The sequence below is a fragment of the Somniosus microcephalus genome, chromosome 26 (genome assembly GCF_052327205.1).
Source record: "Somniosus microcephalus isolate GS21.2 chromosome 26, FLI_Smic_1.0, whole genome shotgun sequence".
Taxonomy (NCBI): Eukaryota; Metazoa; Chordata; class Chondrichthyes; order Squaliformes; family Somniosidae; genus Somniosus; species Somniosus microcephalus.
Window position 1 is genome coordinate 50718655 of NC_141012.1, and position 27244 is coordinate 50745898.

Here is a 27244-nt window from a genome sequence, read left to right on the forward strand (position 1 = left end):
ACAGCCAGTATAAATCAATCAGCAACTAACCTGAACGCAGTTGATGATTCCTTTAAATAGCGCTGGTGGGGGCTCCTTCCTGCTGCTGAATGCATGTTCAGCTGTGCAAGGTAAAGAGATGGCATTAGCTGGAGTGTTGGGCTTCAAAGTGGCAGCGTTGGCATCAAATCAGCATTACACGCTGATTGACGTCACAATCTGACTATTCTGCATACTTCCGGCAGAAGCTCACTGTGCGTGCACTAATGATCTCATCAATGTGCCATCGGGTGAACTCACACAAAGGGGGTGCGCCAGCAGCGCAGACACCACTTTGGGGCCAAAACGGCACATGTAGCGCCAAAAAAGCGGGCATACCGATCCCAAATTTGCGCCCATTTACTTCTGCTAAAATAACAGACAGTGGAAAATGACACGAACACTTTGGAGTTGATGCTGACCACTGGAGTGTGCTGACCAGTGGAGCGTGCTGACCAGTGGAGTGCGCTGACCAGTGGAGCGTGCTGACCAGTGGAGCGTGCTGACCAGTGGAGTGCGCTGACCAGTGGAGTGCGCTGACCAGTGGAGTGTGCTGACCAGTGGAGTGTGCTGACCAGTGGAGTGTGCTGATCAGTGGAGCGTGATGACCAGTGGAGTGTGCTGAGCAGGGGATGTGCTGAGCAGTGGAGAGCACTGACCAGTGGAGCGTGCTGACCAGTGGAGCGCGCTGACCAGTGGAGCGTGCTGACCAGTGGAGTGTGCTGACCATTGGAGCATGCTGACCAGTGGAGCATGCTGAGCAGGGGATGTGCTGACCAGTGGAGTGTGCTGACCATTGGAGTGGGCTGACCAGTGGAGCGTGCTGACCAGTGGAGTGTGCTGACCAGTGGAGTGTGCTGACCAGTGGAGTGTGATGACCAATGGAGCATGCTGACCAGTGGAGCGCGCTGACCAGTGCAGCGCGCTGACCAGTGGAGTGTGCTGAACAGTGGAGTGGGCTGACCAGTGGAGAGCACTAACCAGTGGAGCACACTGACCAGTGGAGTGGGCTGACCAATGCAGCGTGCTGACCAGGGGATGTGCTGACCAGTGGAGTGTGATGACCAGTGGAGTGCGCTGACCAGTGGAGTGCGCTGACCAGTAGAGCATGCTGACCTGTGGAGTGAGCTGACCAGTGGAGCACACTGACCAGTGGAGTGTGCTGACCAGTGGAGTGCGCTGACCAGTGGAGAGTGCTGACCCATGGAGAGCACTGACCAGTGGAGTGTGCTGACCAGTGGAGCGCACTGAGCAGTGGTGTCTGCTGACCAGTGCAGTGTGCTGACCAGTGGAGTGGGCTGACCAGTGGAGTGCGCTGAGCAGTGGAGTGTGCTGACCAGTGGAGACTGCTGACCAGTGGAGAGTGATGACCAGTGGAGTGTGCTGACCAGTGGAGTGGGCTGACCAGTGGAGTGCACTGACCAGTGGAGTGTGCTGACCAGTGGAGTGGGCTGACCAGTGGAGTGTGCTGACCAGTGGAGTGGGCTGACCAGTGGAGCGGGCTGACCAGTGGAGTGTGCTGACCAGTGGAGTGTGCTGATCAGTGGAGTGTGCTGACCAGTGGAGTGGGCTGACCAGTGGAGCGGGCTGATCAGTGGAGTGTGCTGACCAGTGGAGAGCACTGACCAGTGGAGCGTGCTGACCAGTGGAGCGTGCTGACCAGTGGAGTGCGCTGACCAGTGGAGTGCGCTGAGCAGTGGAGTGTGCTGACCAGTGGAGACTGCTGACCAGTGGAGAGTGATGACCAGTGGAGTGCACTGACCAGTGGAGTGTGCTGACCAGTGGAGTGGGCTGACCAGTGGAGTGTGCTGACCAGTGGAGTGGGCTGACCAGTGGAGCGGGCTGACCAGTGGAGTGTGCTGACCAGTGGAGTGTGCTGATCAGTGGAGCGTGATGACCAGTGGAGTGTGCTGACCAGTGGAGCGCGCTGACCAGTGGAGCATGCTGATCAGTGGAGCGTGATGACCAGTGGAGCGTGCTGACCAGTGGAGCGCGCTGACCAGTGGAGCGTGCTGACCAGTGGAGTGTGCTGACCAGTGGAGCATGCTGACCAGTGGAGTGTGCTGACCAGTGGAGTGTGCTGACCAGTGGAGTGTGCTGACCAGTGGAGTGTGATGACCAATGGAGCATGCTGACCAGTGGAGCGCGCTGACCAGTGGAGTGTGCTGAACAGTGGAGTGGGCTAACCAATGGAGAGCACTAACCAGTGGAGCGCACTGACCAGTGGAGTGGGCTGACCAGTGGAGTGTGCTGACCAGTGGAGTGGGCTAACCAGTGGAGAGCACTGACCAGTGGAGCGCACTGACCAGTGGAGCGCACTGACCAGTGGAGTGTGCTGACCAGTGGAGCGTGCTGACCAGTGGAGAGCACTGACCAGTGGAGCGGGCTGACCAATGCAGCGTGCTGACCAGGGGATGTGCTTACCAGTGGAGTGTGATGACCAGTGGAGTGCGCTGACCAGTGGAGTGTGCTGACCAGTAGAGCATGCTGACCTGTGGAGTGAGCTGACCAGTGGAGCACACTGACCAGTGGAGCGTGCTGACCAGTGGAGAGTGCTGACCCATGGAGAGCACTGACCAGTGGAGTGTGCTGACCAGTGGAGTGCACTGAGCAGTGGTGTCTGCTGACCAGTGCAGTGTGCTGACCAGTGGAGTGGGCTGACCAGTGGAGTGTGCTGAGCAGTGGAGTGTGCTGACCAGTGGAGACTGCTGACCAGTGGAGTGTGATGACCAGTGGAGTGCACTGACCAGTGGAGTGTGCTGACCAGTGGAGTGGGCTGACCAGTGGAGTGTGCTGACCAGTGGAGTGGGCTGACCAGTGGAGCGGGCTGACCAGTGGAGCGTGCTGACCAGTGTAGCATGCTGACCAGTGGAGTGTGCTGACCAGTGAAGTGTGCTGACCAGTGGAGTAGGCTGACCAGTGGAGAGTGCTGACCAGTGGAGTGTGCTGACCAGTGGAGCGCACTGACCAGTGGAGTGCACTGACCAATGGTGCCTGCTGACCAGTGCAGTGTGCTGACCAGGGGATGTGCTGACCAGTGGAGTGAGCTGACCAGTGGAGCGTGCTGACCAGTGGAGTGTGCTGACCAGTGGAGTGTGCTGACCAGTAGAGTGTGATAACCAGTGCAGTGTGATGACCAGTGGAGCGAGCTGACCAGTGGAGTGCACTGACCAGTGGTTTGCACTGACCAGTGGATTGCACTGACCAGTGGAGCGCGATGACCAGTGGAGTGCGATGACCAGTGGAGCACACTGACCAGGGGAGCATGATGACCAGTGGAATACGCTGACCAGTGGAGTGTGCTGACCAGTGGAGTGTGCTGACCAGTGGAGTTTGATGATCAGTGTAGCATGATGACCAGTGGAGTGTGCTGACCAGTGGAGTGTGCTGACCAGTGGAGTGGGCTGACCAGTGTAGCATGCTGACCAGTGGAGCGTGATGACCAGTGGAGCGTGATGATGGTGGAGTTGGCTGACCAGTGGAGCGCACTGACCAGTGGAGCATGATGACCAGTGGAGTGGGCTGACCAGTGGAGCGTGCTGACCAGTGGAGCATGATGACCAGTGGAATGCGCTGACCAGTGGAGTGGGCTGTGTTGTATCCGTGTGTTAATGGAGACACGGAATGCAGGAGTTGGTTTAACAGGTGTTTACTGAACAAAGTCTGGAGGTGGACTAAAAGATACAAGACGCTATACAGGCTTATATACCCGAGTGGTCACTACCGGTATTACAGTACACAGGGGCTCTTAAAGGTACATACACTACAATTCCTCCCCTTTTAGATAATTAGTACATAACATTTTAAGTAATCATTAATTAACGGGCCAGAAATTCGGGTCCAAATGCGTGAGTACGGTCTGGGTACTCACGAATCTGGCCGGATGAAATGCCGGCGTTCAGGAAACACCGCGCATGCGGGGAACGCCGGCATTTCCAGTCCTCTGAACGAAGGGGTTCAGAGGCACAGCGCGCGCGACTGCACAGGCAGCGCGTGCGCAGTGAAATTCCCTTTTTTTTTCAGAGTTGCGCGTGTGTAAAGGCCTCCGGTTTTTACGCGAGGAAAAAACAAGTGTAAGTACTTAGTTTTACAGGTAAGTGGGCTTTTAGTACAATTTAGAATTTTTTTTTCCACAGGTTTGTTATTTTTAAAGAATTTACAGTAAGGTAAGTTTAATTTTAGCCCCGATTTTTTATAAATTTTTTTTTTTCAAATTTTAAAATTATTGTTTAAAATAGTTTTTCATAGTTATTTATGGTTCATTTAAGTATTTCAATGTTTTTTTAAATTTTCTTTCAGGTTTAAGTAGTGTTTTGGGGCCAGCAGTTTTCATGAGTTTGACAGCTCTCACTGTCAAACTTATGAATGAACTTTTGCAACCTCCCATTGGTTGCCCAGTGCCCACGTGATCCCAGCCGGCTCATCGCACTAAGTACGCCGCTGGGTCACGCACGCACAGCGCGGCAGGACCTCAAGCTGGCCAGTGAGGGGAAATGCATTGCGGGCCAGGATTTAAATGTCAGCACGCCGGGTAAGTGCTCATTGGGGGCTTGCACGCGCGGCAAGCACCCGACCCGAATTTCTGGCCCAACATGTTTAAAAGAACAATAATCTACACATTTGCTGCAGTTAATCAATTATAAGTCAGTCTCTCTGGAGGCTTCCTGACTCGGTCCGGATAACGCCTCGGTGGTGTAGTAGTTTTCGGTGGTGTAGTAGGTTCTTTTGGCAAGGTCGATTCGGCTTGAATGCCAGTGTCGGGTTCATCTCGTTCCAGTATCATCGGGTCGGAGGTAGATACTATGGGTATCTCTGCTTCATCATTAGGCGTATAGAGTTGTGGTGTAGGTTGTCCCTTTTCGGATGACTCTATGATCTGGTCAGCATGGCGCCTTATTATGCTTTCACCAATGTCCACGGTATACATCAGCGGTCCTAGTCATGTGCAAATAGTTCCAGGCTGCCATTTCTCGGTACGGTAGTCCCGGGCCAAAACTTGTTGACCTATCTGGAAGGTTCTAGTTGGCCTTTCATTCATGCCTTGAAATTGCCGGTTCTCTACGTCCCTTCTGATGTTTGGCTTGATCAAATCCAGCCGGTATCTTAGTCTTCTATTGAAAAACATCATGGCAGGAGTTTGGTTTGTAACCACATGTGTGGCATTCCTGTATGCAAACAAGAAGTTATCTACCTTATGTTGTAGATTTATGTCTTCATTACCCATGGCCTTTATGGCCTTCTTGAAGGTCTGGACAAACCTTTCAGCTAATCCATTGGTGGCGGGATGGTATGGGGCAGACGTGTAGTGCTTAACCCCATTGTTTTTTAAGAACTTCCTGAATTCTTCGGACACAAATTGCGGTCCATTATCAGAACAGATCTGTTCAGGCAGCCCATTCCTGGCAAATATGGTCCTTAATACTGTGATGGTTTTTTCCGTGGTGGTGGAGGACATCTTTATTACCTCCGGCCGCTTGGAGTGTGCATCAACCGCGATTAAGAACATTGGCCTAGAAATTCAGTGGCCTGCGCCACCAGTTTGCGCCCAAAGAGGGCTTTTGCGCCACTGTGCAAACCTACCGCGATATTTAGCGGGGCGCTAATGGCGGCGTTAGCCATTAGTGCTGCGCCGCCACCGATGACGTCATCGGTGTGCGCAGCGCCCCGCTATCGCCCCACTGGCCATATTTGGTTGCTGCCGCCTCCCCCGCACCGGCCGCAAACAGCGACCGGTACACGGGGCCTACCTGTGCCGGTAGTGGGGCGAGTTAAGGTGGAGGTGCGGCCGGCCGCTTTTTCGGCGGCCGCCTGCCCGTACCTCCTTCCCCGGCCTCCTACACCCACCCCCCGCCCCGCGGCATTGCCGGCTGTTTCCAGAGAGCCCGGCACTTCTCCTTGGTGCCGGGCTCATTTGCCGGCACTCGCGAGCGGGGATCGCGCTGTTGCAGGCACCTCCCCCTTAAGAATGAGAGGAAGGACTGCAGTACCGCAGGCTGCCGTGCCACAGCGGGTGGCGCTGCGGCACTTTACACGCCGATATTCAGTTTCAGCGCCCCAAGCGGGGCGCCGAAACCTTTGTTTAGCGGCCGGCTTCCACTTGGGGCGCTGAAACTGAATTTCCCGCTGGTACAAGTGGCTCCGCGCGCAGCGATAATTCCGGCGCCCAGGCGAGCTGGCGCCCCTAACTGAATTTCTAGGCCATTGAGTCCATAAATGGACCAGCAAAGTCGATATGTACCCTTTGCCATGGAGATGAGGGCCACTCCCATGGATGTAGAGGGGCTTGTGGTGGGGCGTTTTGGACCTTCTGGCATCCTAGACAGCTCTTGATCATTTCTTTGATGTCTCCATCGATACCTGGCCACCACACAAACGCTCTGGCTAGGTTCTTCATTTTCACTCCACCCAGATGCCCCTCGTGAAGCTCCTTTAGCACTTTATCCTGGAGTTTGGGTGGAATCACCACTCTGGATCCACACATCAAGGTTCCTCGGCACACTGACAGTTGTTCTCTTCTTTGCGAGAATGCTGGCAACAGTGGTTCGCCATGTGCTGGCCATCCATTCACCGTTAAATCGTAGACTCGTGAGAGAGTCGGGTCATTTCTCGTTTCCTTTTCAATGGTAGAATTTGTTACTGGTAGACATTCTACTATGGTTGAGTGGAACATCTCCACTGGGTCCACTGTAGGTGCCTCTTCTACCGTTGGCAACGGTAGGCACGATAAACCGTCAGCATTCCCATGCTGTTTTGATCCTTTGTATTCTATGTCATATTGGTGTGCCCCTAGGAAAAGGGACCACCTCTGTAGCCTTTGCGCTGTCATAATGGGAACGCCCTTTTTAGGGTTGAATATGGAGACAAGGGGTTGATGGTCAGTCGACAAGGTAAATTTTTGTCCGTGTAGGTAATGGTTGAATTTCTTCACTCCCCACACCAGGCTGAGTGCTTCCCTGTCGATCTGGGCATAGTTACGCTCAGCTGAGTTCAATGAGCGTGACGTAAAAGCTATCGGCCGCTCCGAGCCATCAGGGAATCTATGTGATAATACCGCTCCTACGCCGTAAGGGGATGCATCGCACGCCAGTCTGATTGGCAGTGATGGGTTGTAATGAGCCAACACTTCCTTGGACGTGATCAAGCCTTTGCATTTATGGAAGGCACGTTTACAGTCTTCGCTCCATTTCCAAATTACTCCCGTTTGTAGCAGTGTGTTAAGAGGGTGCAGAACAGTTGACAAGTTCGGTAAAAATTTATGATAGTAATTTATCAATCCCAGGAATGACCTTAATTGTGAGACATTTTCAGGTGCTGGGGCTTTTATGACCGCTTCAATTTTTTCAGGTGACTTATGCAACCCTTCTTTGTTAATTATATGGCCACAATATGATATTTGTTTCTGGAAAAATTCGCACTTGGGGCGAATTGCTCGTAGGCCCTGTTCTCTCAGCCTAGTGAGCTCCTGCTCCAAATTGGCAAGGTGCTCGTTGTCGTTTTCTCCTGTTACAAGGATGTCGTCTAGGTAGCATTGAGTCCCCGGAATCCCTTGCAGGACTTGCTCCATAGCTCTTTGCCAGATAGCTGGAGCTGATGCTATTCCAAAAACCAGTCGATTGTACTGGTACAGGCCTTTGTGTGTGTTTATCGTGAGATACTTTTTAGAGGCCTCCTGAATCTCCATCTGTAGATATGCCTGTGCCAAGTCAATTTTGGTGAAACGTTTCCCTCCGGATAGTGAGGCGAAAATATCTTCTATCCTTGGAAGAGGATACTGTATCATGTGAAGGACCGGGTTTACAGTCACCTTGAAGTCCCCACAGATGCGAACTTTTCTCTGTTCTTCAGATTTATCATTATTCAACGTTTTCTTCATGACCGGGATGATGGGTGTTGCCCACTCGCTCCAATCTACCTTGGATAACACGCCTGCTTTTTCCAAATTCTCCAGCTCTGCCTCGACTGCTGGACAAATTGTGTATGGCACCGGCCTTGCCTTAAAAAACTTGGGAATTGCTGCATCTTCCACTTTTATTGAGGCGGTGACGCCTTTCAGGGTTCCTAGTTCCTGTTGAAACACTTCTTTGGCGTTAGCCAAGATGTCTTTTAATCGTTCAGGTATGACATCATCATCATTTTTTTTCTTACTGGTCACTGTCAGTGCCTGAATGGAGTGCCAGTCTAAACGTATCTTCCTGATCCATTCACGTCCCAACAACGGTGGACCACCATCTTGCAGAACGTATAAATACAACTTCTGTATTTCCTTGCCGTTGTATACAACAGGCACCTTTATTTTCCCTCTGGGGTATACTTTCTGCCCCGTATATGTCTTCAAGATAATGGATATGTCTTTCAAAGGTATATGCGGAAATAGCCGCTCGTAATCCCGTCGACTTATGACGGTCAGAGCTGATCCTGTATCTAGCTCCATTTTAATTGGGGACCCCGCTATCGTGAGGGTAACCCAAATGGTCTGGTAATCCTCTTTGGCAATTACTTTATGTAATTTGAGACAGCTTAGTCTCTTGTTTCTGGAGTCGCTATCGCTCTTCTGGTCTTCGGAGCTACTGTTCGTCATCATTTGTACCTTTCTGTACTTTTACTTATTGATTTTTTTTCTGTCAGTGGATTTTTTGTTTCCAGATCGGCATACACGTGCAATGTGTCCCATCTTTCCGCATTGCCTGCATGCTTTGTCCTTGAACCAGCAGTCCCTCTGGTCATGGGTGGATCTGCCGCAGCGATAACATCTCTCGAAACCCCGTGTCATTTCATGGGTGCCGAAGTCCTGTGGCATTTGCTGTATCTCTGCAGCTCCTCTTGCTGCTGCTTCGTATGATACAGCCACACTGAAAGCCTTGTCCAGTGTCAAATCTTTCTCAGAAAGTAGCCTTTCCTGTGTTCCTTCACTTAGGAGACGGCAGACGAATTTGTCTCGTAGAGAATCTGCCAGTCCTGCCCCGAATTGGCAGTGCTTTGACAGCTTTCTTAATTCGGTGAGGTAATCAGCGTTACTTTCATTCTTGTGCTGATTCCTCCTGAAGAATTTGAATCGTTCCGCTATCAGCAGCAGTGTTGGGTTTAAGTGCTCCTGTAGGGTATCAACAATCTCCTTAAAATTCTTGTCCATCGGTTTGGCTGGAGTTTCATAACAGCCCATATGTCCTTGCGCCCATCAGATTTAGAAGTACCGATGCCTTTTTATCATCCTCTACTTCATTCGCTGTGCAATATACCTCCACTCTTTCCACATATGTGGTCCAATCCTCTATATCACTATCGAAAGCAGTAATATTGCCAGTCTTAGGCATCCAGAAAATCAAAAATGGCGCCTCCCGCGCTTTCCTTTCTTCCCTGCCGAGAAAAAATGGCGCCTCCCGCGCTTTCCCGCCGCTGCCGCTGCTGACAACGCTGTCATCCGTGGTTTTTTATTTACACAGATATTTTTAATAGTTGGAGACTCGTTCCCGCCGGACTCTCTGGGACTTTTCCCTCCCTCTGCTTGGTCCGAATGCCGACCTGCTTTGCAGCACCGGCCGTCTCCCGAGTGCTCCACCCTCCGTCTCTGTTTGCCTCCGCCTTCCGACTCGCTGCTCAGCCCCGCTGCAGAGCCACCCGATCGAGCCCCAGCCCGCCGCCCAGGAAGGATTAGTGCAGTACCTGCCACCAGCCCGGCTAGCTGGTGAAACCACAGATTTATTTTTCTTTGACCTTCGTCTGAGGAATCGATCTCCTTGAGGTGCTGCCGAATTGCAGGTAAGTCCGTTTCCAATTCATCACCACTGTTGTATCCGTGTGTTAATGGAGACACGGAATGCAGGAGTTGGTTTAACAGGTGTATACTGAACAAAGTCTGAAGGTGAACTAAAAGATACAAGACGCTATACAGGCTTATATACCCAAGTGGTCACTACTGGTATTACAGTACACAGGGGCTCTTAAAGGTACATACACTACAATCTGACCAGTGGAGTTTGATGACCAGTGTAGCATGATGACCAGTGGAGTGTGCTGACCAGTGGAGTGAGCTGACCAGTGGAGTGTGCTGACCAGTGGATCATGCTGACCAGTGGAGTGCACTGACCAGTGGAGTGTGCTGACCAGTGAAGCGTGCTGCCCAGTGGCATGCACTGACCAGTGGAGTATGCTGACCAGTGAAGTGTGCTGACCAGTGGAGTGTGCTGACCAGTGGAGTGCACTGACCAGTGGCGTGTGATAACCAGTGCAGTGTGATGACCAGTGGAGTGTGCTGACCTGTGGAGTGTGCTGACCAGTGGAGCATGCTGATCAGTGGAGCATGATGACCAGTGGAGTGTGCTGACCAGTGGAGCATTCTGACGAGTGGAGTGTGCTGACCAGTGGGGCATAATCACCAGTGTAGCATGCTGACCAGTGTAGCATGCTGACCAGTGGAGCGTACTGACCAGTGGAGTGTACTGACCAGTGGAGTGGGCTGACCAGTGGAGCGCGCTGACCAGTGGAGTGTACTGACCAGTGGAGTGTGATGACCAGTGGAGCATGATGACCAGTGGAGCGTGATGATGGTGGAGTGAGATGACCAGTGGAGTGAGCTGACCAGTGGAGTGGGCTGACCAGTGGACCGCGCTGACCAGTGAAGCACACTGACCAGGGGAGCATGATGACCAGTGGAATGCGCTGACCAGTGCAGTGCGCTGACCAGTGGAGTGTGCTGACCAGTGGAGTTTGATGACCAGTGGAATGCGCTCACCAGTGGAGTGCGCTGAGCAGTGGAGTTTGATGACCAGTGTAGCATGATGACCAGTGGGGTGTGCTGACCAGTGGAGTGTGCTGACCAGTGGAGTGGACTGACCAGTGGAGTGGACTGGCCAGTGGAGTGTGCTGACCAGTGGAGTGGGCTGACCAGTGGAGTGGGCTGACCAGAGGAGTGTGCTGACCAGTGGAGTCTGCTGACCAGTGGAATGTGCTGACCAGTGGAGTGTGCTGACCAGTGGAGTGAGCTGACCAGTGGAGCGAGCTGACCAGTGGAGAGCACTGACCAGTGGAGTGTGCTGACCAGTGGAGTGCGCTGACCATTGGTGTCTGCTGACCAGTGCAGTGTGCTGACCAGTGGAGTGTGCTGACCAGTGGAGTGTGATGACGTGTGGAGTGAGCTGACCAGTGGAGCGCACTGACCAGTGGAGCATGCTGACCAGTGGAGCGCACTGACCAGTGGAGTGTGATGACCAGTGGAGCATGATGACCAGTGGAGCGTGATGACCAGTGGAGCCTGATGACCGGTGGAGTGAGATGACCAGTGGGGTGCGCTGACCGGTGGAGCGTGCTTACCAGTGGAGTGAGCTGACCAGTGAAGTGGGCTAAACAGTGAGTGGGCAGACCAGTGGATTGTGCTGACCAGTGGAGTGTGCTGACCAGTGGAGTGTGCTGACCAGTGGATTATGTTGACCAGTGAAGCGTGCTGACCAGTGGAGTGAGCTGACCAGTAGAGCGCACAGACCAGTGGAGTGTGCTGACCAGTGGAGAGCACAGACCAGTGGAGTGTACTGACCAGTGGAGTGCGCTGACCAGTGGAGCCTGCTGACACAGTGGAGCATGCGGACCAGTGGAGTGTGCTGACCAGTGGAGTGTGCTGACCAGTGGAGCACACTGACCAGTGGTGTCTGCTGCCCAGTGCAGTGTGCTGACCAGTGGAGTGTGCTGACCAGTGGAGTGTGCTGACCAGTGGACCGCGCTGACCAGTGGAGCGTGCTGACCAGTGGAGTGTGCTGACCAGTGGAGTGTGCTGACCAGTGGAGTGAGCTGACCAGTGGAGCGTGCTGACCAGTGGAGTGTGCTGACCAGTGGAGTGTGCTGACCAGTGGAGTGTGCTGACCAGTGGAGCACGCTGACCAGTGGAGCGTGCTGACCAGTGGAGTGTGCTGACCAGTGGAGTGTGCTGACCAGTGGAGCACGCTGACCAGTGGAGCGTGCTGACCAGTGCAGTGTGCTGACCAGTGGAGCGCGCTGACCAGTGGAGCTCACAGACCAGTGGTGTCTGCTGACAAGTGCAGTCTGCTGACCAGTGCAGTGTGCTGACCAGTGGAGTGGGCTGACCGATACAGTGTGCTGACTAGTGGCGCGCGCTGACCAGTGGAGCATGCTGACCAGTGGAGTGCGCTGACCAGTGGAGTGCACTGACCAGTGGAGCGAGAAGACCAGTGGAGTGTGTTGACCAGTGGAGCATGCTGACCAGTGGAGTGAGCATACCAGTGGAGCATGATGACCAGTGGAGTGGACTGACCAGTGGAGTGGACTGGCCAGTGGAGTGTGCTGACCAGTGGAGTGGGCTGACCAGTGGAGTGGGCTGACCAGTGGAGTGTGATGACCAGTGGAGAGCACAGACCAGTGGAGTGTGCTGACCAGTGGAGTGCGCTGACCATTGGAGCCTGCTGACCAGTGGAGAGTGCTTACCAGTGGAGTGTGCTGACCAGTGGAGCACGCTGACCAGTGGTGTCTGCTGCCCAGTGCAGTGTGCTGACCAGTGGAGTGTGCTGACCAGTGGAGCGCGCTGACCAGTGGAGCGTGATGACCAGTGGAGTGTGATGACCAGTGGAGTGTGATGACCAGTGGAGTGTACTGACCAGTGGAGCGTGATGACCAGTGGAGCCTGGTGACCAGTGGAGTGAGATGACCAGTGAGGTGCACTGACCGGTGGAGCGTCCTTACCAGTGGAGTGAGCTGACCAGTGCAGTGGGCTAACCAGTGAGTGGGCTGACCAGTGGAGTGTGCTGACCAGTGGAGCGTGACGACCAGTGGAGTCGGCTGGCCAGGGGATGTGTTGACCAGTGGAGCATGCTGACCAGTGGAATGTGCTGACCAGAGGAGTGCGCTGACCAGTGGAGTGAGCTGACCAGTGGCGTGTGCTGACCAGTGGAGTGCGCTGACCATTGGAGTGCGCTGACCGGTGGATCATGCTGACCAGTGGAGTGTGCTGACCAGTGGAGTGAGATGACCAGTGGGGTGTGCTGACCAGAGGAGTGCTGACCAGTGGAGTGCTGACCAGTGGACTGCACTGACCAGTGGAGTGGGCTGACCAGTGGAGCGTGCTGACCAGTGGAGTGGGCTGACCAGTGGAATGTGCTGACCAGTGGAGTGTGCTGACCCGTGGAGTGTGCTGACCAGTGGAGCATGCTGGCCAGTGGAGTGCTCTGACCAGTGGATAGTGCTGACCCGTGGAGCGCACTGACCAGTGGTGTCTGCTGACCAGTGCAGTGTGCTGACCAGGGGATGTGCTGACCAGTGGATTGCGCTAACCAGTGGTGTGTGCTGAACAGTGGACTGTGCTGACCAGTGGAGTGCGCTGACCAGTGGAGTGTGCTGACCAGTGGAGTGGGCTGACCAGTTGAGCGGAATGGCCAGTGGAGCGTGCTGACCAGTGGAGTGCGCTGACCAGTAGAGTGTGATGACCAGTGGAGCGTGATGACCAGTGGAGCACGATGACCAGTGGAGTGCGATAGCCAGTGGAATGTACTGACCAGTGGAGTGTGATGACCAGTAGAGTGTGATGACCAGTGGAGCGTGATGACCAGTGGAGCATGATGACCAGTGGAGCGTGATGACCAGTGGAGCACGATGACCAGTGGAGTGCGATAGCCAGTGGAGTGTACTGACCAGTGGAGTGTGATGACCAGTGGAGCGTGATGACCAGTGGAGCGTGATGACCAATGGAGCACGATGACCGGTGGAGTGAGATGACCAGTGGGGTGCGCTGACCAGTGGAGTGGGCTGACCAGTGGAGTGTGCTGACCAGTGGAGCGTGATGACCAGTGGAGCGTGATGACCAGTGGAGTGCGCTGACCATTGGAGTGTGCTGACCAGTGGAGTGCACTGATTAGTGGAGTGCACTGGCCAGTGGATTATGTTGACCAGTGAAGCGTGCTGACCAGTGGAGTGCGCTGACCAGTGGAGTGCACAGACCAGGGGAGCGTGCTGACCAGTGGAGTGTGCTGACCAGTGGAGTGTGCTGACCAGTGGAGAGCACAGACCAGTGGAGTGTGATGACCAATGGAGTGCGCTGACCATTGGAGCCTGCTGACCAGTGGAGCATGCTGACCAGTGGAGTGTGCTGACCAGTGGAGCACGCTGACCAGTGGTGTCTGCTGCCCAGTGCAGTGTGCTGACCAGTGGAGTGTGCTGACCAGTGGAGTGTGCTGACCAGTGGAGCGCGCTGACCAGTGGAGCATGCTGACCAGTGGAGTGTGATGACCAGTGGAGTGTGATGACTAGTGGAGGGTACTGACCAGTGGAGCATGATGACCAGTGGAGCCTGGTGACCAGTGGAGTGAGATGACCAGTGAGGTGCACTGACCGGTGGAGCGTCCTTACCAGTGGAGTGAGCTGACCAGTGGAGTGGGCTAACCAGTGAGTGGGCTGACCAGTGGATTGTGCTGACCAGCGGATCGTGATGACCAGTGGAGTCTGCTGGCCAGGGGATGTGTTGACCAGTGGAGCATGCTGACCAGTGGAATGTGCTGACCAGAGGAGTGCGCTGACCAGTGGAGTGAGCTGACCAGTGGAGTGTGCTGACCAGTGGAGTGCGCTGACCATTGGAGTGCACTGACCAGTGGGGTGTGCTGACCAGTGGAGTGCACTGACCAGTGGAGTGTGCTGACCAGTGGAGCGCACAGACCAGTGGAGCGTGCTGACCAGTGGAGCGTGCTGACCAGTGGAATGTGCTGACCAGAGGAATGCGCTGACCAGTGGAGTGAGCTGACCAGTGGAGTGTGCTGACCAGTGGAGTGCGCTGACCATTGGAGTGCGCTGACCAGTGGAGTGTGCTGACCAGTGGAGTGCACTGACCAGTGGAGTGTGCTGACCAGTGGAGTGTGCTGACCAGTGACGCGTGCTGACCAGTGGAGTGCGCTGACCAGTGGAGCGCACAGACCAGTGGAGAGCACAGACCACTGGAGTGCACTGACCAGTGGAGTTTGATGACCAGTGCAGTGTGCTGACCAGTGGAGCATGCTGACCAGTGGAGTGGGCTGACCAGTGGAGTACACTGACCAGTGGAGTATGATGACCAGTGGAGCACACTGACCAGTGTTGTCTGCTGACCAGTGCAGTGTGCTGACAAGTGGAGTGTGCTGACCAGTGGAGCATGATGACCAGTGGAGTGTGCTGACCAGTGGAGCGTGCTGACCAGTGGAGCGCACTGACCAGTGGAGCATGATGACCAGTGGCGTGTGCTGACCTGTGGAGTATGCTGACCAGTAGAGCATACTGACCAGTGGAGCATACTGACCAGTGGACTGTACTGACTAGTGGAGTGTGATGACCAGTGGAGCGTGATGACCGGTGGAGCGTGATGACCAGTGGAGTGAGATGACCAGTGGGGTGCGCTGATCGGTGGAGCGTGCTTACCAGTGGAGTGGGCTGACCAGTGGACCGTGCTGACCAGTGGAGCGCACTGACCAGTGGAGCATGATGACCAGTAGAATGCGCTGACGACTGGAGTGCGCTGACCAGTGGAGTTTGATGACCAGTGGAATGTGCTGACCAGTGGAGTGCGCTGACCAGTGGAGTTCGATAACCAGTGTAGCATGATGATCAGTGGAGTGTGCTGACCAGTGGAGTGTGCTGACCAATGGAGCGTGCTGACCAGTGGAGTGTGATGACCAGTGGGGTGCGCTGACCAAAGGAGTACTGACCAGTGGAGTGCTGACCAGTGGAGTGCACTGACCAGTGGAGTGGACTGACCAGTGGAGTGGGCTGACCAGTGGAGTGTGCTGACCAGTGGAGTGAGATGACCAGTGGGGTGCGACCAGAGGAGTGCTGACCAGTGGAGTGCTGCCCAGTGGAGTGCACTGACCAGTGGAGTGGACTGACCAGTGGAGTGGGCTGACCAGTGGAACATGCTGATCAGTGGAGTGGGATGACCAGTGGAATGGGCTGACCAGTGGAGTCTGTTGACCAGTGGAATGTGCTGACCAATGGAGTGTGCTGACCAGTGGAGTGTGCTGACCAGTGGAGCGCATTGACCAGTGGAGTGGACTGACCAGTGGAGTGGGCTGACCAGTGGAGTGTGCTGACCAGTGGAGTGAGATGACCAGTGGGGTGCGACCAGAGGAGTGCTGACCAGTGGAGTGCTGCCCAGTGGAGTGCACTGACCAGTGGAGTGGACTGACCAGTGGAGTGGGCTGACCAGTGGAACATGCTGACCAGTGGAGTGGGATGACCAGTGGAATGGGCTGACCAGTGGAGTCTGTTGACCAGTGGAATGTGCTTACCAATGGAGTGTGCTGACCAGTGGAGTGTGCTGACCAGTGGAGTGTGCTGACCAGTGGAGCGCATTGACCAGTGGAGTGCGCTGACCAGTGGAGTGTGATGATGAGTGGAGTGTGATGACCAGTGTACCGGGTTGACCAGTGGAGCCTGCTGACCAGTGGAGTGGGCTGACCAGTGGAGTGCGCTGACCAGTGGAGTGCTCTGACCAGTGGAGTGGGCTGACCAGTGGAGTATGATGACCAGTGGAGCACACTGACCAGTGTTGTCTGCTGACCAGTGCAGTGTGCTGACAAGTGGAGTGTGCTGACCAGTGGAGCATGATGACCAGTGGAGTGTGCTGACCAGTGGAGCGTGCTGACCAGTGGAGCGCACTGACCAGTGGAGCATGATGACCAGTGGAGTGTGCTGACCTGTGGAGTATGCTGACCAGTAGAGCATACTGACCAGTGGAGCATACTGACCAGTGGACTGTACTGACTAGTGGAGTGTGATGACCAGTGGAGCGTGATGACCGGTGGAGCGTGATGACCAGTGGAGTGAGATGACCAGTGGGGTGCGCTGATCGGTGGAGCGTGCTTACCAGTGGAGTGGGCTGACCAGTGGACCGTGCTGACCAGTGGAGCGCACTGACCAGTGGAGCATGATGACCAGTAGAATGCGCTGACGACTGGAGTGCGCTGACCAGTGGAGTTTGATGACCAGTGGAATGTGCTGACCAGTGGAGTGCGCTGACCAGTGGAGTTCGATAACCAGTGTAGCATGATGATCAGTGGAGTGTGCTGACCAGTGGAGTGTGCTGACCAATGGAGCGTGCTGACCAGTGGAGTGTGATGACCAGTGGGGTGCGCTGACCAAAGGAGTACTGACCAGTGGAGTGCTGACCAGTGGAGTGCACTGACCAGTGGAGTGGACTGACCAGTGGAGTGGGCTGACCAGTGGAGTGTGCTGACCAGTGGAGTGGGATGACCAGTGGGGTGCGACCAGAGGAGTGCTGACCAGTGGAGTGCTGCCCAGTGGAGTGGGCTGACCAGTGGAACATGCTGACCAGTGGAGTGGGATGACCAGTGGAATGGGCTGACCAGTGGAGTCTGTTGACCAGTGGAATGTGCTTACCAATGGAGTGTGCTGACCAGTGGAGTGTGCTGACCAGTGGAGTGTGCTGACCAGTGGAGCGCATTGACCAGTGGAGTGCGCTGACCAGTGGAGTGTGATGATGAGTGGAGTGTGATGACCAGTGTACCGGGTTGACCAGTGGAGCCTGCTGACCAGTGGAGTGGGCTGACCAGTGGAGTGCGCTGACCAGTGGAGTGCTCTGACCAGTGGAGTGGGCTGACCAGTGGAGTGTGCTGACCAGTGGAGCGCGCTGACCAGTGGAGTGTGCTGACCAGAGGAGTGTGCTGTCCAGTGGAGTGTGCTGAACAGTGGAGTGTGCTGACCAGTGGAGTGCGCTGACCAGTGGATTATGTTGACCAGTGAAGCGTGCAGACCAGTGGAGTGCGCTGACCAGTGGAGCGCACAGACCAGTGGAGCGTGCTGACCAGTGGAGTGTGCTGACCAGTGGAGTGTGCTGACCAGTGGAGCATGATGACCAGTGGAGTGTGCTGACCAGTGGAGCGTGCTGACCAGTGGAGCGCACTGATCAGTGGAGCATGATGACCAGTGGAGTGTGCTGACCTGTGGAGTATGCTGACCAGTAGAGCATACTGACCAGTGGAGCATACTGACCAGTGGACTGTACTGACTAGTGGAGTGTGATGACCAGTGGAGCGTGATGATCGGTGGAGCGTGCTTACCAGTGGAGTGGGCTGACCAGTGGACCGTGCTGACCAGTGGAGCGCACTGACGAGTGGAGCATAAGGACCAGTAGAATGCGCTGACGACTGGAGTGCACTGACCAGTGGAGTTTGATGACCAGTGGAATGTGCTGACCAGTGGAGTGCGCTGACCAGTGGAGTTCGATAACCAGTGTAGCATGATGATCAGTGGAGTGTGCTGACCAGTGGAGTGTGCTGACCAATGGAGCGTGCTGACCAGTGGAGTGAGATGACCAGTGGGGTGCGCTGACCAAAGGAGTACTGACCAGTGGAGTGCTGACCAGTGGAGTGCACTGACCAGTGGAGTGGACTGACCAGTGGAGTGGGCTGACCAGTGGAGTGTGCTGACCAGTGGAGTGAGATGACCAGTGGGGTGCGACCAGAGGAGTGCTGACCAGTGGAGTGCTGACCAGTGGAGTGCACTGACCAGTGGAGTGAACTGACCAGTGGAGTGGGCTGACCAGTGGAATATGCTGACCAGTGGAGTGGGATGACCAGTGGAATGGGCTGACCAGTGGAGTCTGTTGACCAGTGGAATGTGCTTACCAATGGAGTGTGCTGACCAGTGGAGCATGCTGACCAGTGGAGTGTGCTGACCAGTGGAGTGTGCTGACCAGTGGAACGCATTGACCAGTGGAGTGCACTGACCAGTGGAGTGTGATGATGAGTGGAGTGTGATGACCAGTGTACCGGGTTGACCAGTGGAGCCTGCTGACCAGTGGAGTGGGCTGACCAGTGGAGTGCGCTGACCAGTGGAGTGCGCTGACCAGTGGAGTGCTCTGACCAGTGGAGTGGGCTGACCAGTGGAGTGTGCTGACCAGTGGAGCGTGATGACCAGTGGAGCGTGCTGACCAGTGGAGTGTGCTGACCAGAGTAGTGTGCTGTCCAGTGGAGTGTGCTGAACAGTGGAGTGTGCTGACCAGTGGAGTGCGCTGACCAGTGGATTATGTTGACCAGTGAAGCGTGCAGACCAGTGGAGTGCGCTGACCAGTGGAGTGTGCTGACCAGTGGAGTGTGCTGACCCCTGGAGAGCACCGACCAGTGGTGCGTGCTGACCAGTGGAGTGCGCTGACCATTGGAGCCTGCTGACCAGTGGAGCGTGCTGACCAGTGGAGTTTGATGACCAGTGGAGCACGCTGACCAGTGGTGTCTGCTGCCCAGTGCAGTGTGCTGACCAGTGGAGTGAGCTGACCAGTGCAGTGTGCTGAACAGTGGAGCGTGCTGACCAGTGGAGCGCGCTGACCAGTGGACCGTGCTGACCAGTGGAGTGTGCTGACCAGTGGAGCATGATGACCAGTGGAGCGTGCTGACCAGTGGTGTGTGATGACCAGTGGAGAGCACTGACCAGTGGAGTGCACTGACCAGTGGAGTTTGATGACCAGTGCAGTGTGCTGACCAGTGGAGCCTGCTGACCAGTGGAGTGCACTGACCAGTGGTGTCTGCTGACCAGTGCAGTGTGCTGACCAGTGGAGTGTGCTGGCCAGTGCAGTGCGCTGAGCAGTGGAGCACACTGACCAGTGGTGTCTGCTGACCAGTGCAGTGTGCTGACCAGTGGTGTCTGCTGACCAGTGCAGTGTGCTGACCAGTGGAGTGTGCTGACCAGTGGAGTGTGCTGACCAGAGCAGTGTGCTGACCCGTGGAGCGCGCTGACCAGTGTAGCATGATGACCAGTGGAGTGTGCTGACAAGTGGAGTGTGCTGACCAGTGGATTGTGCTGACCAGTGGAGCGTGCTGCCCAGTGGAGTGCGTTGACCAGTGGATCATGCTGACCAGTGGAGTGTGCTGACCAGTCGAGTGAGATGACCAGTGGGGTGTGCTGACCAGAGGAGTGCTGACCAGTGGAGTGCTGACCAGTGGACTGGACTGACCAGTGGAGTGGGCTGAACAGTGGAGCGTGCTGACCAGTGGAGTGGGCTGACCAGTGGAATGTGCTGACCAGTGGAGTGTGCTGACCAGTGGAGTGTGCTGACAAGTGGAGCATGCTGACCAGTGGAGTGGGCTGACCAGTGGAGCGTGCTGACCAGTGGAGTGGGTTGACCAGTGGAATGTGCTGACCAGTGGAGTGTGCTGACCAGTGGAGTGTGCTGACCAGTGGAGCATGCTGACCAGTGGAGTGCTCTGACCAGTGGATAGTGCTGACCTGTGGAGCGCACTGACCAGTGGTGTCTGCTGACCAGTGCAGTGTGCTGACCAGGGGATGTGCTGACCAGTGGACTGTGCTGACCAGTGGAGTGCGCTGACCAGTTGGGCGGGCTGGCAAGTGGAGTGTGCTGACCAGTGGACTGTGCTGACCAGTGGAGTGGGATGACCAGTGGGGTGCACTGACCAGTGGAGTGGACTGACCAGTGGAGTGGGCTGACCAGTGGAGTGTGCTGACCAGTGGAGTGGGATGACCAGTGGAGTTCGATAACCAGTGTAGCATGATGATCAGTGGAGTGTGCTGACCAGTGGAGTGTGCTGACCAATGGAGCGTGCTGACCAGTGGAGTGTGATGACCAGTGGGGTGCGCTGACCAAAGGAGTACTGACCAGTGGAGTGCTGACCAGTGGAGTGCACTGACCAGTGGAGTGGACTGACCAGTGGAGTGGGCTGACCAGTGGAGTGTGCTGACCAGTGGAGTGGGATGACCAGTGGGGTGCGACCAGAGGAGTGCTGACCAGTGGAGTGCTGCCCAGTGGAGTGGGCTGACCAGTGGAACATGCTGACCAGTGGAGTGGGATGACCAGTGGAATGGGCTGACCAGTGGAGTCTGTTGACCAGTGGAATGTGCTTACCAATGGAGTGTGCTGACCAGTGGAGTGTGCTGACCAGTGGAGTGTGCTGACCAGTGGAGCGCATTGACCAGTGGAGTGCGCTGACCAGTGGAGTGTGATGATGAGTGGAGTGTGATGACCAGTGTACCGGGTTGACCAGTGGAGCCTGCTGACCAGTGGAGTGGGCTGACCAGTGGAGTGCGCTGACCAGTGGAGTGCTCTGACCAGTGGAGTGGGCTGACCAGTGGAGTGTGCTGACCAGTGGAGCGCGCTGACCAGTGGAGTGTGCTGACCAGAGGAGTGTGCTGTCCAGTGGAGTGTGCTGAACAGTGGAGTGTGCTGACCAGTGGAGTGCGCTGACCAGTGGATTATGTTGACCAGTGAAGCGTGCAGACCAGTGGAGTGCGCTGACCAGTGGAGCGCACAGACCAGTGGAGCGTGCTGACCAGTGGAGTGTGCTGACCAGTGGAGTGTGCTGACCAGTGGAGCATGATGACCAGTGGAGTGTGCTGACCAGTGGAGCGTGCTGACCAGTGGAGCGCACTGATCAGTGGAGCATGATGACCAGTGGAGTGTGCTGACCTGTGGAGTATGCTGACCAGTAGAGCATACTGACCAGTGGAGCATACTGACCAGTGGACTGTACTGACTAGTGGAGTGTGATGACCAGTGGAGCGTGATGACCGGTGGAGCGTGATGACCAGTGGAGTGAGATGACCAGTGGGGTGCGCTGATCGGTGGAGCGTGCTTACCAGTGGAGTGGGCTGACCAGTGGACCGTGCTGACCAGTGGAGCGCACTGACGAGTGGAGCATAAGGACCAGTAGAATGCGCTGACGACTGGAGTGCACTGACCAGTGGAGTTTGATGACCAGTGGAATGTGCTGACCAGTGGAGTGCGCTGACCAGTGGAGTTCGATAACCAGTGTAGCATGATGATCAGTGGAGTGTGCTGACCAGTGGAGTGTGCTGACCAATGGAGCGTGCTGACCAGTGGAGTGAGATGACCAGTGGGGTGCGCTGACCAAAGGAGTACTGACCAGTGGAGTGCTGACCAGTGGAGTGCACTGACCAGTGGAGTGGACTGACCAGTGGAGTGGGCTGACCAGTGGAGTGTGCTGACCAGTGGAGTGAGATGACCAGTGGGGTGCGACCAGAGGAGTGCTGACCAGTGGAGTGCTGACCAGTGGAGTGCACTGACCAGTGGAGTGAACTGACCAGTGGAGTGGGCTGACCAGTGGAATATGCTGACCAGTGGAGTGGGATGACCAGTGGAATGGGCTGACCAGTGGAGTCTGTTGACCAGTGGAATGTGCTTACCAATGGAGTGTGCTGACCAGTGGAGCATGCTGACCAGTGGAGTGTGCTGACCAGTGGAGTGTGCTGACCAGTGGAACGCATTGACCAGTGGAGTGCACTGACCAGTGGAGTGTGATGATGAGTGGAGTGTGATGACCAGTGTACCGGGTTGACCAGTGGAGCCTGCTGACCAGTGGAGTGGGCTGACCAGTGGAGTGCGCTGACCAGTGGAGTGCGCTGACCAGTGGAGTGCTCTGACCAGTGGAGTGGGCTGACCAGTGGAGTGTGCTGACCAGTGGAGCGTGATGACCAGTGGAGCGTGCTGACCAGTGGAGTGTGCTGACCAGAGTAGTGTGCTGTCCAGTGGAGTGTGCTGAACAGTGGAGTGTGCTGACCAGTGGAGTGCGCTGACCAGTGGATTATGTTGACCAGTGAAGCGTGCAGACCAGTGGAGTGCGCTGACCAGTGGAGTGTGCTGACCAGTGGAGTGTGCTGACCCCTGGAGAGCACCGACCAGTGGTGCGTGCTGACCAGTGGAGTGCGCTGACCATTGGAGCCTGCTGACCAGTGGAGCGTGCTGACCAGTGGAGTTTGATGACCAGTGGAGCACGCTGACCAGTGGTGTCTGCTGCCCAGTGCAGTGTGCTGACCAGTGGAGTGAGCTGACCAGTGCAGTGTGCTGAACAGTGGAGCGTGCTGACCAGTGGAGCGCGCTGACCAGTGGACCGTGCTGACCAGTGGAGTGTGCTGACCAGTGGAGCATGATGACCAGTGGAGCGTGCTGACCAGTGGTGTGTGATGACCAGTGGAGAGCACTGACCAGTGGAGTGCACTGACCAGTGGAGTTTGATGACCAGTGCAGTGTGCTGACCAGTGGAGCCTGCTGACCAGTGGAGTGCACTGACCAGTGGTGTCTGCTGACCAGTGCAGTGTGCTGACCAGTGGAGTGTGCTGGCCAGTGCAGTGCGCTGAGCAGTGGAGCACACTGACCAGTGGTGTCTGCTGACCAGTGCAGTGTGCTGACCAGTGGTGTCTGCTGACCAGTGCAGTGTGCTGACCAGTGGAGTGTGCTGACCAGTGGAGTGTGCTGACCAGAGCAGTGTGCTGACCCGTGGAGCGCGCTGACCAGTGTAGCATGATGACCAGTGGAGTGTGCTGACAAGTGGAGTGTGCTGACCAGTGGATTGTGCTGACCAGTGGAGCGTGCTGCCCAGTGGAGTGCGTTGACCAGTGGATCATGCTGACCAGTGGAGTGTGCTGACCAGTCGAGTGAGATGACCAGTGGGGTGTGCTGACCAGAGGAGTGCTGACCAGTGGAGTGCTGACCAGTGGACTGGACTGACCAGTGGAGTGGGCTGAACAGTGGAGCGTGCTGACCAGTGGAGTGGGCTGACCAGTGGAATGTGCTGACCAGTGGAGTGTGCTGACCAGTGGAGTGTGCTGACAAGTGGAGCATGCTGACCAGTGGAGTGGGCTGACCAGTGGAGCGTGCTGACCAGTGGAGTGGGTTGACCAGTGGAATGTGCTGACCAGTGGAGTGTGCTGACCAGTGGAGTGTGCTGACCAGTGGAGCATGCTGACCAGTGGAGTGCTCTGACCAGTGGATAGTGCTGACCTGTGGAGCGCACTGACCAGTGGTGTCTGCTGACCAGTGCAGTGTGCTGACCAGGGGATGTGCTGACCAGTGGACTGTGCTGACCAGTGGAGTGCGCTGACCAGTTGGGCGGGCTGGCAAGTGGAGTGTGCTGACCAGTGGACTGTGCTGACCAGTGGAGTGGGCTGACCAGTTGAGCGGGCTGGCCAGTGGAGTGTGCTGACCAGTGGAGTGCACTGACCAGTGGAGTGTGATGACCAGTGGAGTGTGATGACCAGTGGAGCATGATGACCAGTGGAATGTGCTGACCAGTGGAGTGTGCTGACCAGTGGAGTGTGCTGACCAGTGGAGCATGCTGACCAGTGGAGTGGGCTGACCAGTGGAGCGTGCTGACCAGTGGAATGTGCTGACCAGTGGAGTGTGCTGACCAGTGGAGTGCTCTGACCAGTGGATAGTGCTGACCTGTGGAGCACACTGACCAGTGGTGTCTGCTGACCAGTGCAGTGTGCTGACCAGGGGATGTGCTGACCAGTGGATTGCGCTGACCAGTGGTGTGTGCTGAACAGTGGACTGTGCTGACCAGTGGAGTGGGCTGACCAGTTGAGCGGGCTGGCCAGTGGAGTGTGCTGACCAGTGGAGTGCACTGACCAGTGGAGTGTGATGACCAGTGGAGTGTGATGACCAGTGGAGCATGATGACCAGTCGAGTGTGCTGACCAGTGGAGTGTGCTGACCAGTTGAGCGGGCTGGCCAGTGGAGCGTGCTGACCAGTGGAGTGCGCTGACCAGTGGAGCGTGATGACCAGTGGAGCATGATGACCAGTGGAGCATGATGACCAGTGGAGTGCGATGACCAGTGGAGCGTACTGACCAGTGGAGTGTGATGACCAGTGGAGCGTGATGACCAGTGGAGCATGATGACCAGTGGAGCATGATGACCGGTGGAGTGAGATGACCAGTGGGGTGCGCTGACCAGTGGAGTGGGCTGACCAGTGGAGTGTGCTGACCAGTGGAGCGTGATGACCACTGGAGTGCGCTGACCAGTGGAGCGCACAGACCAGGGGAGCGTGCTGACAAGTGGAGTGTGCTGACTAGTGGAGTGTGCTGACCAGTGGAAAGCACAGACCAGTGGAGTGTGCTGACCAGTGGAGTGCGCTGACCATTGGAGCCTGCTGACCAGTGGAGCGTGCTGACCAGTGGAGTGTGCTGACCAGTGGAGCACACTGACCAGTGGTGTCTGCTGCCCAGTGCAGTGTGCTGACCAGTGGAGTGTGCTGACCAGTGGAGTGTGCTGACCAGTGGAGCGCACTGACCAGTGGAGCATGCTGACCAGTGGAGTGTGATGACCAGTGGTGTGTGATGACCAGTGGAGTGTACTGACCAGTGGAGCGTGATGACCAGAGGAGCCTGGTGACCAGTGGAGTGAGATGACCAGTGAAGTGCACTGACCGGTGGAGCGTCCTTACCAGTGGAGTGTGCTGACCAGTGGAGTGGGCTAACCAGTGAGTGGGCTGACCAGTGGAGTGTGCTGACCAGTGGAGTGTGATGACCAGTGAAGTCTGCTGGCCAGGGGATGTGTTGACCAGTGGAGCATGCTGACCAGTGGAATGTGCTGACCAGTGGAGTGCGCTGACCAGTGGAGTGAGCTGACCAGTGGATTGTGCTGACCAGTGGAGTGTGCTGACCATTGGAGTGCACTGACCAGTGGAGTGTGCTGGCCAGTGGAGTGCACTGACCAGTGGAGTGTGCTGACCAGTGGGGCGCACAGACCAGTGGAGCATGCTGACCAGTGGAGCGTGGTGACCAGTGGAATGTGCTGACCAGAGGAATGCGCTGACCAGTGGAGTGAGCTGACCAGTGGAGTCTGCTGACCAGTGGAGTGCGCTGACCATTGGAGTGCACTGAACAGTGGAGTGTGCTGACCAGTGGAGTGCACTGACCAGTGGAGTGTGCTGACCAGTGGAGTGTGCTGACCAGTGAAGCGTGCTGACCAGTGGAGTGCGCTGACCAGTGGAGCGCACAGACCAGTGGAGCGTGCTGACCAGTGGAGTGTGCTGACCAGTGGAGTGTGCTGACCAGTGGAGTGCGCTGACCAGTGGAGCGCACAGACCAGTGGAGCGTGCTGACCAGTGGAGTGTGCTGACCAGTGGAGTGTGCTGGCCAGTGGAGAGCACAGACCAGTGGATTGCACTGACCAGTGGAGTTTGATGACCAGTGCAGTGTGCTGACCAGTGGAGCGTGCTGACCAGTGGAGTGGGCTGACCAGTGGAGTGCACTGACCAGTGGAGTATGATGACCAGTGGAGCACACTGACCAGTGTTGTCTGCTGACCAGTGCAGTGTGCTGACAAGTGGAGTGTGCTGACCAGTGGAGCATGATGACCAGTGGAGTGTGCTGACCAGTGGAGCGTGCTGACCAGTGGAGCGCACTGACCAGTGGAGCATGATGACCAGTGGAGTGTGCTGACCTGTGGAGTATGCTGACCAGTAGAGCATACTGACCAGTGGCGCATACTGACCAGTGGACTGTACTGACTAGTGGAGTGTGATGACCAGTGGAGCGTGATGACCGGTGGAGCGTGATGACCGGTGGAGTGAGATGACCAGTGGAGTGGGCTAACCAGTGGACCGTGCTGACCAGTGGAGCACACTGACCAGTGGAGCATGATGACCAGTAGAATGCGCTGACCACTGGAGTGCGCTGACCAGTGGAGTTTGATGACCAGTGCAATGTGCTGACCAGTGGAGTGCGCTGACCAGTGGAGTGAGATGACCAGTGGAGCGTGCTGACCAGTGGAGTGAGATGACCAGTGGGGTGCGCTGATCAAAGGAGTACTGACCAGTGGAGTGCTGACCAGTGGAGTGTGCTGACCAGTGGAGTGTGCTGACCAGTGGAGCATGCTGACCAGTGGAGTGTGCTGACCAGTGGAGTGTGCTGACCAGTGGAGCATGCTGACCAGTGGAATGTGCTGATCAGTGGAGTGTGCTAACCAGTGGAGTGTGCTGACCAGTGGAGCATGCTGACCAGTGGAGTGCTCTGACCAGTGGATAGTGCTGACCTGTGGAGCGCACTGACCAGTGGTGTCTGCTGACCAGTGCAGTGTGCTGACCAGGGGATATGCTGACCAGTGGATTGCGCTGACCAGTGGTGTGTGCTGAACAGTGGACTGTGCTGACCAGTGGAGTGGGCTGACCAGTTGAGCGGGCTGGCCAGTGGAGTGTGCTGACCAGTGGACTGTGCTGACCAGTGGACTGTGCTGACCAGTGGAGTGGTCTGACCAGTTGAGCGGGCTGGCCAGTGGAGTGTGCTGACCAGTGGAGTGCGCTGACCAGTGGAGTGTGATGACCAGTGGAGTGTGATGATCAATGGAGCATGATGACCAGTGGAATGTGCTGACCAGTGGAGTGTGCTGACCAGTGGAGTGTGCTGACCAGTGGAGCATGCTGACCAGTGGAGTGGGCTGACCAGTGGAGCGTGCTGACCAGTGGAGTGGGCTGACCAGTGGAGTGTGCTGACCAGTGGAGTGT

The 27244-nt window shown here is 56.2% G+C and overlaps 1 pseudogene; it reads right to left on the reverse strand.

The window, feature by feature from the left end:
* Positions 1-1558: 1558 nt before the first annotated feature.
* The window catches only part of LOC147100448 (uncharacterized), a 97813-nt pseudogene continuing 72127 nt past the window's right edge, over positions 1559-27244 (reverse strand).